Source organism: Lepidothrix coronata, unplaced genomic scaffold (genome assembly GCF_001604755.1).
Source record: "Lepidothrix coronata isolate B3197 unplaced genomic scaffold, Lepidothrix_coronata-1.0 Scaffold11, whole genome shotgun sequence".
NCBI classification, from domain to species: Eukaryota; Metazoa; Chordata; class Aves; order Passeriformes; family Pipridae; genus Lepidothrix; species Lepidothrix coronata.
The window spans coordinates 2,487,387-2,501,106 of NW_016690191.1; positions in this window are offsets into that span (position 1 = coordinate 2,487,387).

The window sequence follows — 13,720 nt, forward strand, 5'->3', positions numbered from 1 at the left end:
CTTCCTGCTGAACAGGTCTTCAGTGCTTTTCCTTCTCAAGACAAACCTCAATTCTTCTGACCATTGCCCTACAGACAGAGTGGACTTCATTAAAAACATACTGCATGTCCACAGATTTAGGACCTGCTTTTCAGAAGCGACATTTTTCAAGCTTTTATTTACCAAGCCTGAAGGTCAAAATGATTACAGGTGATCAGACTCCATATGCCCAAATATAGGGAAATGCAAACTCTAACACTCTGGGACCTTGAGTGGCAGCCAAAATTGCAACAGGAATACAGCTAAAGGAAAGCATTGATCAGACTGAGGAAGTATTGGTGAATCTTGTCCTCAAAGGATAGCTGTAACCTTGAGTAGGCATCCTCAGGAAGGGTAGTCTGGGAGGAGATGGCTGTCTAGCTCTGGCATTTGGAAATTGCCTCCTCTCTCTTGTCTCATGGTAGCAGAAGCTGGATGGTCTCAAAGAAGTCAAAGGCTTTCCATGGGTTGCTCAGTTGTCTCTCCACAGGGCCAACATAAGGACTTCTGCACCACCTCAGTTCTATCTGGACGGCTTACGTGGTTGTAAATAGCCTGACATTGCATACAGATTTCACTTAATGGAGGCAAACTCAGTTCCTTAAACTGCATAGCTGCTGGTAGGTATGAAAATCTCTTTCAAAGCACTCCTGCCTTGGTCTCCCCTCCGCCACTCCTGCCTTTCCTTAGGCATGCAGAAAAGCCTGTGATTTTTTTTTCATTATTTTTAATTTTTTTTAATGCCCTGTTTTCAGTAGGGCACCTTACAGGTCAAGTAAGACATTTGATATATTTTAACACAGGCGGCTTTGGAGATGAACAGATTTGACATATTTAAATAAAACATCCTAATAGTATGTTCTGGCCTTGAAGGCCTCAGGCAGCATACATTGTATTTGTTAGACTCTATGGCTTAATTACTCTCATAAATGAATTATACCCATTTCAATTTAAAACCATAAGTGTTGCATTTGAACTAGGGTCAAATTAAACTTTCTGTCAATTATGCAGATTACTTAAGCAATTATGTAAATTGTTAATAAATTCTTAAATGGAGGAAATTTTTTTTCTTGCAAAAATATATATTTTATGCATTACCAAGCTTAAACATTTTCAGAGGATGAAAGTATGGGAGGGGAAAAAAAGAGTGTGGCTTTAAATAGCTCTCTTGGGATTTGCTGCACTATCTCCATCTCGTACACTGGTGGGTCATCAGCTCTCTGGCTGGACCAGGAAAAGGAAACCACTGAGTTAATGCCTGGTGATGGTTTTCCTTTCTCCCATGGTACAAAAAGTGCCACTGGGCTTAAGTCAGGTTGTTATGGTGGTGACAGCCAGTACTGTCACAAGTTGTTATACATTCTTAGAGCTGTCAGTGTAAGCTCCCCCTTCATCCCATATTTTGTAAGGCACCTCCATAGCTTTTGAAAGTAGACTATGTTTTGCCTTTGATTTCCTTTTGCTTTACTGTTTGGAGTCTGTCTCCATCAGTGGGGAAGAAGCAGGAGCTTTGCTCTAGATTTAAGTATATGCTGGTTAGAGTCAAGAACAATGAAAATGTAATAAAAGTAAAAGCATTCTTTTCTCTGGGCTCTTTCCTTCTCCAATCACTGGAAGCGAAATCCTAATCTTGCTTCCATGAGGAAGAGAGTGGAATTACATATGAGTTATGACCCATGAACAATCCTGCAGAATTTAGGCCACTGCTCCGTGGATGTGTTTTGATGCAATTACACTAAATTTATTTCAGTGCAAGAGTGTTTGGAATTTTCAGGGTTCAATTTTAGTCCTGTCATTAGAAGGCTCAACTCTCCCAAGACCTGCTAGTCCTCTCCCATACACCAGTTTTATGCTAGTGTAACTCGATTGACTTAATTAGAATTACTCCCTGCAATGAGAAGAGAATCAGGTCCATTAACTTCAATGGGAACTTTCATTAGGACTCAGTTCAGTCTCCAGGGACTTCTAAATGAATTAAAGCTACATCCATTTTGTGCCCCCATAGAATACCAGAAAGGTGCAAGTTCCATTTCTGCATCGCCTCCGCCCATTTGCGCTGACTTGCATGTTGCTGTTATTGAATCCTGCTGATTTGTGTTCCTCCCAGGCCAATTTTTGCTTGTCAAAAACCCACAGAGGTTTCCAAGTTTCTACAAAGACATGTCCATGATTTATCTCAGCCTGGCACTCAACTCACAACTTAGTCTTTTTTCTACCGTGATGCAAGTTGTTCCAATGCCGGGTGGGGTGAGAACTGGAAATCCCACCAGGGAAAACAGGAAAGCAGACTAGTGGTTGGGTCTAGGAGTTCAGGAGCTTTTGCATCTCGGCTTTGGCAAGGGCGGCGTTCAAACCCAGAACTTGGGCGTTCCCAACTTGGCCCGTGACTAATTGAAATCCTAATAAAGAAAAGGCCTCTGCCCTCAATCCTCCGGGCCACTTACCTTGTGCAAATTAACATTTTAACATCAGTTATAAAATGTGCTACATCTCTGGGAGGTGGGTGGAGGGGGGACTTGAGGGAGGGGGAAGCATCTAATGCAATGAAATATGCATATCAAAGCCTAAAAAGAAATAGGAAAATTCAATGAATGCTAAATTATGGATCTACAGAGGGTCGTCTGTTAAAATCTACACGGCGGTATCTTTAAACTCCAGAGTATTAACCAAAGACATGGGGGCAAACATACCTGGCAACCCTTTACTTTTTATTCTTTGTGACACAGAGAAAATACTTTATAAAATACTAGATGAAAGGGCCCTTTCAAAGCTACTTTGCTTTTATGGTGCCTTTCTCTCAAGCTGTTCTGCATACTTAAAAGTCAGAGCCACCTTGAGTGGATTACATTTTTATTTTTTTTAAAGTGCATTATAGCTTTTTCGCAGCAGCCGACGTAACAGCCACCCGACCAGCGTTCCCAATGCCTTGTTGTCATCATGATAAGCATTTACTGTGATAGGAAGGCAAAGAGAATCAACCTTTTTAAACACACACAAAACCCTTGCTGCTTTGTTGAAGCAAGCGGCAGCCCCAGCTCACAGGGATACACAGGGGCTGTAGACAGAAAGCTATTTAGAGCATTGAAAACAGGCTTATTACCCTGCTATTTTTTTGTGCACAGGATTTTTTTTACCCTCCCTCTCTCTCTCCCTCTCTCTCCCTTTTTTTTTTTCCTGTGACATTAGAGAGTCCGAAGTGACATACATTTTTTATAGCTTCATAAAGTCGTCTCCTGACCGGGTCACCCTTCTCATAACTAGGGAGCAGAACGCTTGAAAAAAGCCATTCATCAACGTGAAAGGAGCCGCTGTCTACTGGCTCCAATATGCACACAGTCTGGCAAGATTCAGCTCAGTGCAAATGCTAAGTTACTCCTTTGCTAATGCCAAATGACCCGCTCACTTCTATTAGCACACAGAAGGGGACAAGAAGGGCATGGCTGCTGTCCGTGTCTGCATAAATGCCTCTCAAGATGCAGACCAGGATCAACACTTCTTGCTAAATATACTGAACACATAAAAAATTAGTTTCATATTTATACTAATTAAATATTCAATTAAACAAAGATAAAATTATGGGAAGAAAATTTGTTCTTGCCTAATGGGCTATGTCCCATTTATTACTTTTCCACACATATACCATTAAAATCTCTGCAAAGGGATGCAGGATTGTTACTCCTGGTTTATGTCTTCCCTTTTACTCCCCCACGGCTCTTTGTTCTGATCTGAGCCCGTAGGACAGGGGACATAAAATCAGACAGAGGGACAAGCAGACTTCCCTTTTTTCTGCAGGAAAGCTCCCCATTTAAAGGCTGTTCTGCTAAACACAGGCATTTGCAAAGGGCTTGCATACGGGAATATACCGACACATGGGAAAGCAGGAATCATTATCCTGGATAAGGCCTCTCTTCGCTATTAATGATGACCAACACTAGATGCCTTCAAGGAACACCCTGGAGACCCTCTAGTGGGCAACTCTGGGATGACCTGCCAAGAGAAGAAGTTTCTTCCTGACCCTCAATAATTAGAGTTTAGATTTCTGCCAGGAAGCCCGAGGGTTTACCCCAACCCCTTGGAAAAAGTGAGTTAAAGATGTTCAAAATGAACAGTAGTTTTTGTCATTATCAAAATAAATGTCAAATGGCTTTTTCAATCTTGCTTTGGACTCCAGAGAGACTTTGTGGTAATGAATCTCATAGGTTTATAAATCACTGGGTAAAAAAGCAACACCAAGGAAACTGTTTACTTTCTCAAATTTAAAAGCACTGCATTGTTCTTGGGTTATAGGAAGAGTGATAAATCATTCCTTAATTTAACTTCTCTATGCTGTTCATTATTATGCTAAACTTTTTTACTCGTCTTCTCTCTGACTCATCTTCTTCCAAAGCTACAAGGTCCTCCTGGTTTTCATTTATGATTTTGAGAAAGTATTTCACTACCACTTTCTATTTTTGTGGCATTTCTATAAGTTTCTCTTTTGAATTCTTTTTGCAGACAAAATGATCATAATCTGCTTATCCATACAGTGTAGTGATACCACTAACTTAATAAGTTTGTTCCAAATGTTGTCTGCTGTTTTCATTGCAGCCATACATTTAACCATGGCTTTATTCACCTTTCCCCAATTTCCCTAATACCCAAAACATTTGTATCTTTTTTTTTTTTCCTTTTTGAAAGGTTATATATATAAGGGATCTTAGAGAAACTACAGGTCCATGTAATCAGAGCTATGTGCTTATCTGGGATTTCCTTTTTTACCAAGCCTGAAAGTTTAAAACAGCTGCAGCTTTGGGGTTCTTTTTTTTCACTTTTTGAAAGCAGAATGCTTTTGCAGGATGAATGCAATGAAGCTCTTTACCTAGAAAAACCTGAGTTCACTGTAACATTTTATTTGTACAAATATTTTGTTGAGTATTTTTCTCATTATTAGCCAGAGCTAATTGTCTTCCTTTTTCTCCCGGACAAGGCCCTAACTTTTAAAATAATGTTTATCAGAAAATAGTTTTTTTCAGAAAGAGATTGGGAGCGTTTCGGCAGCAAGTAGATCCAGAGGAAAATTAAAGTGTATTGTTAGTACTTCCTGGATAATGTTCTTTCCAGAACCCACCTAAGCAGATCTCAGATACTGAGTGGAGGAGGCAGGCTCGTCAAAAGAAACTCTGAAGCTTTTGTTTTGAGGCAATCAACATGGTGTGTCTTATGGGCCTTACAGGAGCTGTCAGTCAGAAGCAGCTTCCCAAACTGCACGGATGCACATAACACTGCAATGACTCTGTACTATGAAATTCCGAGATCCAACCAGAGAAAAAAAATCTAGCTTTCCTATTCCAAAGCTTTGGGTCAAATGTTCCAATGGAAAATTTTGAAGGCCTTATTAACCCTTCTTCTTTTGTCGTTGCTGTTTAGGAATCTTCTCCAGCGAATAGTACTTCTTTCTTCAAAAAGTCATTTTCCAGTTAGATGCATGAAGGTCAAAGAAAGGCAAAAAATGTGGGAAAAGTTCATGTGTGGAGTCAGTGGCCTAAAGACAAACTGCTGACCCTGCTCCTTGATGCAGACACGCTTCTGCCTGGTTTAAGTTGCCTGTGCAGGAAATAGAGTAACACACATGAAGATACTCGGGTGTCAAGGCAGTCAGACTGTAATTGCCAATTATAAAAGAAGACGGTGAGGCTGCAATATTGATTGAGTTTTTGGAAGAGAAACTAAAGTAAACATAGTGTATTCTGCAAGCATCATACCTCCATTGTGCCAAGTTAGATAAAACAGGGCCAGAGGATTTTCTGCTATAGAAGTTTGTCAAATGCTCCCCTTGACGACTGAAAGTCTTTCCCACAATGGTGTCTCTAGAGGGTTTGCTTCTTTTCTGTACCATTTACCGTGAAGCAAGAAGCTCACAAAGAGAAAACAACACCAAAAAAAAGTTTTGATTGGTTTTGAAACAGAGATTCTTTGTAAAGTTCCAAATGGTTCCCAACTGTTTCAGATTCAAAGTAATTTCAAGTACATGTGGAATTTAAAGTACAGAATTGAACAATATGAATGGATGGAGTTTGAGTATCCCTCGTTGCTTTTCTGCCATCATCCGAGTGAATGTGGTGTGACACTGAAACTATGAAGATGGGCAGTAAAAGGCTTTAGCAAAGGTCAAATGTCTGCTTGGATCAGCTAGGTTAGAATTCACCTGCAGGCTGCCTGTGCCATTCCCAGGCTTCCCCATCCTATAGTGGTTCCAGATGTCTCCCTGTTCTTTTCTGGGCATATTAAAAATCACACCAGAAATCAGCAGGCAACAGAGGCTCTCAGTCCCTCAATCTAATCTTAAAATACAAACCATAAAGAAGAGTTATCTGTGAAGCAGAAGGGAATTTGGGGTTTCTTGCTCACTGCTGAGGAACTCTTCAGAAGTTTTGAAAATTCAGTTTCCAAAAGCAATGAAAATGTACCTTCTTTTTCTATTCCCCATGTTTTCTTTGCTAGATTTTTTTTTTTTGAGTATGTATTTTCTTGTAAGATTTGCTAAACAGTCTAGTTACAGCCAGTTTCATATTCACAGTTTCCTTTAGTTTCACTGTGACTTACATATGAATTTATGGGCAGAACTGGATGGCTGAGTAATTTATAGAGAAGGTCAATACTAGATTTGTGTGAATAATTGATTTTTCAGCTTGTTTGTGATTTTTTTTTTTAAATAGACTGTTTAAAGTCCAGCTGAAAAAGAGCCTTTGTTAATGTCCTGAATGCCTTAGTGAGTTGAAGAAAAAAACAATCCACACTGAAATATTTTATTCTTGGGAAGTCTTAATTTTAATCAACTTAAAGTGTACTGAGAACGGAGCAATTCAAGTTGAAAAAGAATATTAACAAAACATTTGAGTTTTTCTTAGACTTCTTCAAAAGAAACAATTTGGTCAGTCCGACTTTTTCTTTTCTTTGCTCTTAAACCAAAAAGGCATTTTGAAAGGAGCTTTTACAACTAAAATATTTGTCTAGTTGTAACTATTGCTGAAAATGACTGCCAAGAGTGAAGAAATTGAGAATTGTCTTTTCTGTAATTTCTGTTATTCTTAAAGTCTTTGGTTTTGCCTATCAGATCTTGAGCTCCCAATTTAAATGTCAAAATATATCGAATTAGAAGTGAGCTGAATGATAATGCGTATTGGGTTCTGAGCCACCTTGGGTGCCTTAAGGGGGACTATTCTAGTTTTTCAAGTTTAATTGAAACTCTGATAACAAACAAACAAAACTTGCAAGTAGAAAAAGAAGTGGCACTATCTGCAAATAGTGCCACTTTTTCTCCCAGTCTGAGGTCTATTCTCTTTTCAGAAAAATGTTCCCGTTGACTTCAGGTTTCTGTCACCGAGGTCCCAGGTTGTGATATTGTCACCTCCAGTCTCTATATAATTTTCCAGCCACTGTCTTCCAACAGCTCCCACGTCTCTCAATCACACAGCACTGCAACCTTCAACTCCTTATAACAGCTTTGCCCCAATCTCTCGTTTCCATTCTTCTGCATCCTGCTACTTCTCTCTCTTTCCCTGACACATTGTCCTATCTTTTGCCTCCCTATCACATCTTGCTGTTGGATCACTTCATGCTGCATCCCATTTGCATACTGAATACCAGCGGAGACAAGGTACCAATGTCGTGGGACATGACCCGCAACATTTAGATTGAGACGCACATTTTTGGATCACTCACCCTAATCCCAATTGAGATGAAACGCATCTGAGCCACAACTTTGGCAGATGGCTCACAAATCAGGTGTTTGCAAAATCCCCCCCAAAAGTGGGAAGCATTTATGTATGCTTTGTAAACTCCAACACTCCCCTGGTGACAGAGAGCCTAGTTCTCTCCTTGGGCATCCAGGCTGGGCTTAGTTTCCAGGGGATTTCCCAAAGAATATACTCACTATTTTCTGCCTTGAATTTTTTTTTTTTTTTAAGGATTTCATGGGACCTTTTGTGGGAGTGCTTTTTGTGTTTTTCTAGTTTCTTCTCTTTTTCCTATTTAATTTTTGGAGTTCACAGAAACCTCTTGCTCAGTCTCCTGTAGATAATTACCTTGAATGCCATTTCCATCCGTTGTGCTAATGTGAAATCAGACAATGTCAGGAACTGGTAGAATGGATTTTGAAATGAGATTGCTTACTTTGTGGGTGTGCAGAGGGGATTTTTTTTCCCTGGAGTTGGGGAGCCACTGGGGAGATTGCTTCAGATATCTTTTCACTTGCTTTTATTAACTACATTGCAGAGAGTTTACATAAGAGTGATACAGAAATGGCTGAGGGAAGGGAAAAACAACCCCTCTCTCTCCCTTCACTGGAAACGAACGTCAACAAGGAGGTTACAAAGGGTAGTTATGAATCATTTGGAAACCCTGATTTTGCAACCATCTTTTAATAATTGCTTGCCCCCCGCCAGTTGCTGGCTGCCCTATTCCTATGGTGTCTGTATCAGGCAGAGATGTGTTAATCAGCTTTATGAAATTTGACCGTAGCAAACCTCCTGCCCGTGCTCGGTCAATCAGCGTTTGGCCTGATGGTGCAGTTCTCCTCTTTGCTGTTCCACTGGTTGAGTTCATTGTTCCCATACCCTTGGTGGAGTCAGCTGGGAAGGGATTCTGCACGAGGTCAGGGTGCCTCTGTTTCATGCTTCTCATGAAGTCTGAATGAAGCTCAGCTGAATGATGCTTCTTTAAATAAAGTGCTTGTTATGTTTTTTTCTGATTTGCCTCCAGATTCCTGGGAACAAGGGGCTTAAGTTTTGCCCAGTGTTGTAAACCGGGAGGAACGGCAAGAGAGTCGCAGATTTACACAGGCATAAAGCAAGTGGAAGTGAAACCAGAGTCTCCAGTTCTTTTATCTGGGACACAATGGCCTTTTGCCTTTGCTCTGCCTTCCATTGAAAAGAAAGATCCTTACACCCACCACCACATTGCTTTCCTACCACCTCATTACTCTTCTATGAATGCTTCTTGCTTTACCATTTCAATGGGGAATGGGTTCCTAAATTTACATCAGCCTTCTTGTCTCCAGGGGAGGAGAGGAACCCTGGAAGGTGCTGAGTGAGCTCGCCAGCCCTCCAATCCCTCACATTTCCTAGGGTATGGGCTTAATATCTTCTAGGCTGACCCCTGTCCTTGAGCTGTGATCTTGTGGTGACACATGTGGTTCTCTGCCCCTGCACTTGTTTGAAGCCCTGTACCAGAGCGTGTCAGTGCCCGTCCCCTGCCCGTATCAAGGCTCCAGACATCCAGCGAGTGTAAACCAATCTTCACAGGCGCGTGATGCGTGCACAGCAATTTGTTAAAGTTCTACATATGACACCTCCTTCCCCCGGCAGCCCTCCCCACATTTCCTCTCAGCGCAGTTGAACTTTAAAGGGCCCAGGAGAAAAAAGAAATAAGACTTTAAATAATTTATTTTGGAGAAACAGTCAGTGAAGAGGAACAAATAATGTTTCACTAAAAGAAGCGGGACCTTTGACACTCCCCTTTTCGCTCGGGTACCTGAAGGCCTAGCCGGATTGCATTAGTGAAATTTTCATTTGATGGCATTTTAATATTCTGCCTTGATGACTTTTTAGCAACATTTACTTTCAGAGGTCTTGAGTGCTCCCTCGGAGGAAATGAAACATGTCAAAGCCCATTACAAAAATCAAAATTTAAATACCTCGGCCACGTTGGGGCTCACACACAATCCCATCAGCGCTTAAACTGCGGCTCACAACTACTCATTCACTTGCTCAGTTGGTAATGAGTACATTTGATGAAGCATTCTGGGGTCATGGAACATACGTTAGTGATCTAAACTTAACCCATTGATTGCTTATACACAGAGGACCAGGGGAGGGGGTATTTTATTGAAATGTAATGTTAAAATAATTTCCGTCAGTGCTGAAATAACTTTTTTCTCTTCCCTTTTTTATTTTTTTATTTAACAATTGCTTTGATGAATTGGAATGTTAATAAGCATGATGGGAGGGCTTTTTATTTAAGGTGGGGAGGAAGGAGCCAGGCTGGGAATACAGAGCAGTTAGCTGAGCTCTTCAGGCACTCAAAGGCAAGTACAACACTGGGGCTCTCTTCCTATGAAACCTGCATTTGGGCTTCACTGGAAATCCTCCTTTTTTTACAATCTTCCTTATTTTCATACTGACACATTAATTGGCATGGTAGAGGGAAATGGAGATGTCCAGCATGGGATAGGGGGGGTGGTAGCAAGAAAGTACTAGATTCTAAATATCATAGCTAAAATTTGGCAATAAAATATTTATAAATTGCCTGCACTATATAAATCAATTTGTATCAATCTGTACATATACTGCACTTGGTTCCAGCATAGAGATTGCATTTTCTCTCAACTGTTCCACTTTTATCCTTACTTTTCAAGATGTCTACCACAAATGGATGAGAGTGTATATCATTCCCTTCTTTCTCCTCTCCTTCCCCCCTAAAGTGAGAAGCCTTTTTCTGCTATATGCTTAGTCCACAAGATAACCATAATTTCACTACCCCAGTGTTTTGTTTGTAATCATCTTTAGCATGTGATCTATAATCAGCAGCTCAGCAGTTTCAAGAGTCATCCCAGCCAATGCTTTTTCATACCCAAAGAAGTCTGGCTTCAAAGAGCTCTTTGGCACCCTAGAGCAATCAGCAGAAGGCTACTTTGCTTGTCCAGCAATTGGTGTCCTTTCAGTGAGGTCTTCTCCATCCTCTTCCTTCCAATTCAAGTGATAAAACCAGCATTCAGACAGCAAATGGAATGCAGAACCCAGGAGTTCATTAGGATCCAGAATAACCTCATGCAGAAAAGGCCACATGTCACAAAATCATTAAAGACAACTTTGCATCCATGAAAACCACTTTCTTCCAGCCAAAGACTTGCGTTTCAGAGTGGAAGCTCATATTTCAGCACTAAATTTGCTCCTGTCCTCATTTTAGTTTTGCCTCCGGAGCAGTCCTGATAAGATGCGTTACTGATAGTTTTGAGGTGTTCAGTCTTTGGCACTGGGGCTATAGAGGGGATGAAAATTGCCTTAACTGAGTAATTTGTTGAAAAAACAAACTGCAAAGTCCTCCATGTCAAGGTCAACTAAAAACCTGAAATCTGGAGAATTTTGCAAATACACTGAGCAAAATTTGGACCCACACTGAAACTTATAAAGGACAATCACCTTTATAGCTGATTTCACGTGTGAGTGATAAGGTGTCAAACAGTCCTTGAAGATGAAGGAATGATCAAACTTTGGAAAACAGCTTGGATCTCACCTGAATATCAATGGCTCTTTGAGCTGATGGGAGACTTTCTCTCTCACACACAATTAGATAGAGATTAGACTGGGCTGGCAATTCCCAAAGGCAAAATACAATAAAAACATTGTACATGGGCAAGGTTGTAACCCTTTCTTTTGTTGATGAAAGAGTAGCATAGCTCTAAGGATTCATAACATTAAACAGTTGTGGGTATTGTGAAGAGACCACTATTAAATTGAATCAGGGCCTACCACTATTTTGTTGTGGGCTTTTATTGCGAGGAGGAACACAGAATGCAGGAAGCATCTTGAGTGTAAAAGCGCTTTCTGGGATTATGAAGGACAAGTGGTTCAGTGCAATTTATACATGCCATAAATGTTGCCAAAAGTCCAGTTGCAGCCTCTTCCCAATTGCTCTGCATTGCACTAACCATGAGATGAGGACTCAAAACCCTGGTTGTTATAAACAAACTTTAGGAGTTCCTGCTATTCCATCTTGCAATCTCTTGGGATATGACACAATTCGTTGTGGCAAATCTAACTGTAAATTATTTTGAACTTTTTTTTTTAGTCATCTTCAAGAAATGTGCTTGCAATCAATTTTTGCAAGAAAGAATAGTTAGCAGGAGCCAGTTTTAACCACATATATTTAGATGTCAAATAGCAGTGCAGGCAGTTAGCAAACCAGAGAAATTCTTCAGTGAATTTTATAATGAATGATTTTGACATTCTGCAAAGAGAAAAAGAGGTAAATATGCAGAACTTGTTACAGATTCTTCACTCAGCTCTGTCCGTAACTAGTCAAAATCAATACAGTATGAATGAGGGATCCTGAAATCAGGTACTTGAGACAAACATAAGGAGGCTTCTGAAATTCTTATCCTGGGTGAGCAGCATAGAACTTTTTGCTTTTGCAGAATTTGTCAGTGTCTCCATTATAGAATCAGGGAGCAGAAATTGATCTGTGAGAGCTGTCCTCATCACACAGCATGAATGCAAAGCAAAGGACCTGTGTGCACTCCAGACTTTGATGTCTTCATGCTCAAACCCATAGAAAACAGCAGCCGAGAAATTTGACTGTTTTATGATAGTCACTCTGAGACAGCATCACCATTGAAAAGCAGCCTGGTTGTGTTTGCCCTGGTTCTGCCAATCTGACTCAAGACCTGTGTGTGAATTTGTTGACCCATTTCTCCCTCGTTCTGGTGCCCGCCCTGCACACCGCGCGTGCTATAAATCCATCGCGCGGTATGCTGCACTGCTCTTCTGTAACACGAATTTATGCTAATGGCTGTCTGCATATGCTTATATCACATATCTATATTAAACTTAATAGTCTGTTACATTGCTTCTTAACCCTGTGTCCACACATGATTAACTTTTCTGATTTCTTTCAAAACCGTTATTAACACAGTGTAGCATTTCACTCAACATGTCACCAACTTTCCCTGCCTGATGCAGGAGTTGGGGTAATTATGCAGCCCTATAGCTCTGTCGAGTAACACTGTACACAAAGAGTTAGGAGTTTATTCAGCGATTTGGGGAGCTGCATGGATGTGTGTTTGTGTACACTTGTTTTTCTTTAAAGATAAGTGGTACAGGATGATCCTTCAAAAACTACATTTCACCTAAGTAAGGCTTAATTTCGTTCAGTTAAATGAGTCCTTTTGGGTACAGATGTCAAGTTTAGAGGAAATAGTATCAGCATCCTTGCATTTGTAGTGATATTCATGCAAGTCACTTGAAAGTTAAAGCTGGAGTTTAAAGAATAGTTCAGACGACACAGAACACATTTGAAAAACTTCCTCGAGAACTCCAAGGAGCCAGGCTTGAACTGCTTTGACAATCCAATGGTCACAATCATAAACACTCTTTTTATGTGACTATCATACTAATAAAAACTAATTTATTTATGGTATAAAATATTGTATTTGCTTATGGATGTATAGTTTCATTGGTAACTCCAATGAAACTCCTCGACCTTCTGTTCAAGGGTACACTGGCACATTTTCTTCCCTCAGTCACGGCTCTGACTGTGGCTGCTAAAAGCAAAGAAGTTTGAGCTGGAAGGTTATTCCATGTAGCATATGTTCTGAAGTCAGAATTGCAGAGAAAACTCTCCAGTTTCATTTTCATGAAACACTTTAAGGTTAAAATGCTGTTGTCATTTATAAGCCTCTGAAATCATGAAGTTATACTCGAATCCAAAGGCCTTCAGAAAATTCTACCTGACACAATTCACACTGAAAAAGTGAATTTGTTATTTCCCTCATATTTTATCCATGACCTTTGAATTTTAACTGCTTAGGAGATGGAACAGCAAAGAAAAAAAATCACAATAAATTGTATATCAGCCTTACCTTCATGCAATGTATTTGCTACATTAAATAATAGGAGTAATAGGGACTCAGCCACTACTTTTGCTGGATGTGGGTGATTATTCCAAA